Raw genomic sequence first — 3,759 nt, 5'->3', positions numbered from 1 at the left:
CATCAAGGCATCATATCATAGCATATCTTGTAAGCATTACTTTTCATCATATCATGAGCATGGATGCAAGATGTCCTTTAAAACATGGGAAATGTAAATGTCATGTGCAATATGCCTTTCAAAACATGATTTATGTCATGTGTGAGATGTCTTAAAACAATATCATATAGTACTTGAAAATAATCTCAACATGAAAGGGGCCCAGCTTAGTACCACATACATACATAATGCGCGCATCCTAAGTAGACCCAAGATAGCAAGTCTTGAACCTACTAGGAAACTAGGCCCGTAGCTCGGCCTAGGGGCACGTAAGGAGCCCACCCTTTACTAGGCCCGTAATTCGACCTAGGGGCGCATGAGGAGCCCACCCTTTTGGTACAAGTCATTCAAAGTAAAATACATGTCATATCATATCTCTATCATTTCATAACGTATTCATGTCGTTCATAGCATATCTTATTCATGTCAATCATAGCATATCATGTTCATGTCATTCACAGCATATCATGTTCATGTCATTCATGGAAATTCATATTCATGTCATTCATAGCATAGCATATTTCATTCATGTCATTCATGGCATATCATGTTCATATCATTCATGTCATTCATAAGGTATGCATAAATGGGCACATAGCCATGCATACTTGGGCACATAGCCATCATACTTGTCTTGGGCACATAGCCATCATACTTGTCTTGGGCACAAAGTCATCATATTTTGGCACATAGCCATTTAGATATCATTCTCATGCATGGTTCATAAACATATTCAAATGAGCAATATAACACAAAAAGAAAACATAATCAAGCATGGATCACAAGTTAACTTCTTTCAATTCAAGTCATAGCAAGGGAAGTACATGTTGAGTCATAACTTAGTCTAAATTCTCAACCCACTAAGAGTGGCCGAAACATGCATAGGCTCATTTAGGTTTCATGAAATCATACAAGCATATGAACCCATATTCATTTCCATACATTTAACATAAGGAACATCATAAGCATATGTGATTTAGGTTCTATGCTTCCTAGGGTTTTAAACTCACCTTGGCCGAAACATACAAGGTCCAAACTTGGTTACAATAGCATGTAAGCATGTGAATCTAAATAAATTTTTCCATGCATTTATCCTAGGCATTCACATGAGCATATTAGGTTAAAGTTCAAGCTTCCTAATTTCACCAAGTGTAAGTGGCCGAATGCTACAAAGCATGGATTCTAAACATATGAGTACCCTATAAATTTCCTAGCATATCATGGAGAGGAACATAAACATGTTAGGGTTAAATTTAGGCTTACCTAAGTCCTACATTTCATGGTGGCCGAATGTTCAACATGTGAAAAAAAACATAACCCTAAGCAACATGAAATCTCAAGTGCATAATGTTATCTTCATATCTTTTCTTAAGGTAAAACATAAGCGAGCTAGATTTGAGGTTGAGCCTTATTAAGGTATTAAATCCCTTAATGGCCGAAACCTTGTGATAGGGTTCTACTAGTTCTAAGCAACATACAAGTATGAAACATCAAGAGAACATTCACAACATATAGTGGAGAACTTCATACTTGATACCTCTTCTAGAATTTACAAGCATGTGAATACCTTATGAATTTCATAGCATATCATGGGGAGGAACATAAACATGTTAGGGTTGAATTTAGGCTTGCCTAAGCCCTACATTTCATGGTGGCCGAATGTTTACCATGTAAAAACCTAACCTGTAAGCAACATGAATCTCAAGTGCTTTATGTTATTTTTCATATCTTTTCATAAGGTAAAACATAAGCAAGCTAGATTTGAGGTTTAGCCTCCTTAAGGTATTAAATCCCTTCATGGCCGAAACCTTGTGATAGGTTCCTACTAGTTCTAAGCAACATAAAAGTATAAACATCAAGGAAAATATTCACATAACATCATAGAAGAGATCATAGACATGTTAGTTTTTAAATTGAGCTTCCCTAGGTTTTTAAGCCTCTTCATGGCCGAACCCTAAGGTAGAGTATTACCTAACTCTAAGCCTTATGCAAGAATGAAATATCAAAATCATATTCCTAACATATCATGAGGAAAACTTAAACATATTAGTTTTGGTTTTTAAGCTTCCATAAACTTTACAAGTATCATAACCGAAATTACTATGGGAAAACTCTAGGTTATAAATTCATATAAACTCAACAAAAATCATATAACCACTTGTACCACAGGTGAGGGGATACTCACATCCTCTTGCTTGGTCTTTTCCTAAGAGAAGGTACCCTTTGGTGAAAAGAAAGAAGAGAGCTCCTCCTCCTAGTGCTCCTTGTGTTCTTCTTGCTTGTGAGAGGTAGATCTTGAGGGTTCCTTCTTGTGGTTTGGTTTTCTTAGGGAGAAAACCTTAATTGGATTTTTGGGAAAGAAGAGAGGAGGCTCTAGGTCACGGCAAGATGAGGGAAGGGAAGGGAAGAAAAAAATTAAGTCCCTTCTTGATTTTCCCTCTTATGCTAGGTGGAAGTAAGAAGCAAAAAGAGGCTTTGCTTTCCCCTCTTCTTAACTCATCTTTTATTCTCTTAATGATGAAGAAATGTCTTCATTCATCCCCCTACTTCCTCTCCTCTCCTTCTCTCTTGTCATCCACGAAAATAAAAAAAAAAAGAGTGAGGAAGAAAAAGACAACTCGTCTTGCTTCTTGATCAAGAGAAGGAGGAAGAAGCTACTTGATGTTTTCTTGCTTTCTTCTCTTAATCATGGTTTTATCTTTATCTACAATATTCATTCTCTATTTAATAATAACTCATGATGGTCTAGTGGTAATTCTATAATTCTTAGCTTAAGAAGGTTCAAGGTTCAATCCTTGATCAATTCTTTATATATATATATATATATATATATATATATATATATATATATATATATATATATATATATTTTCTATCTTATCTTCTTTTATTCTAAAAGAAATCTTCACCTACTTAGCTTAAGAATTCGTGGGTGTTACAACTTTTGCTTCTCTCTAGTGGACGGTGATTTCTTCCGTTCGCTCATCAGAAAGCCGCCTCACAGCTACGACCACATGTTGAACAAGGCCAACGAGTACATCAACGTGGAGAAAGCTCAGATGGCGAGGAAAAAGGAAGTACCATCCGAGCCACCAGCTCACGCCGAGCGGAAGCCGCCTTCCAATTATCAACAACCGAGAGGACTCCGCGCAGAGGTAGCCCGTCCTCATCAGAGGCCTCACGCCGTCCAACAAGTAGTGGCCGATCGGCCTAAACCGAAAGGGAAGTTATGGACTCTCATGTTTTGTTCGCTCCATCAGTCAGCAACTCACAACACCCGCGACTGTCGGAGCCTCCCCCCAATCACTCATCCTACACCAAGGAGCTATCGCCGTCGATCACCTTCGCCGAATCGACGACATCAACACCAAAGTCCTGCCCGGCGTACAGAGAGGAGATCTCCTGAGCGGCAACATAACCAGCAGCACAGTGTCATTCCTCGGGCATCGCATGAACGACCTCGACCATCCGCTCGGGAGGAGGAGAATAGAGGCAATGCGTCGAGGGATGAAATCAACATCATCGCCGGAGGGCAATCCGGAGGCGACTCCAACAGGGCAAGGAAGGCGCATGCAAGGCAGCTTACGATCCATACGGTGGGCTGCAGTCAGGAGCGGGCGAACGGGCCCGAGATCAGCTTTGGGCCTAGGGACCTCGAGGGAGTCGAAGTCTCGCATGATGACGCTCTCATCATCCAAGCGGTAATAGCTAACTACACTA

This window comes from Zingiber officinale, chromosome 1B (genome assembly GCF_018446385.1).
Source record: "Zingiber officinale cultivar Zhangliang chromosome 1B, Zo_v1.1, whole genome shotgun sequence".
Taxonomy (NCBI): Eukaryota; Viridiplantae; Streptophyta; class Magnoliopsida; order Zingiberales; family Zingiberaceae; genus Zingiber; species Zingiber officinale.
The sequence above is the reverse complement of the archived record's forward strand: the minus strand, read 5'-3'. Positions refer to the sequence as shown.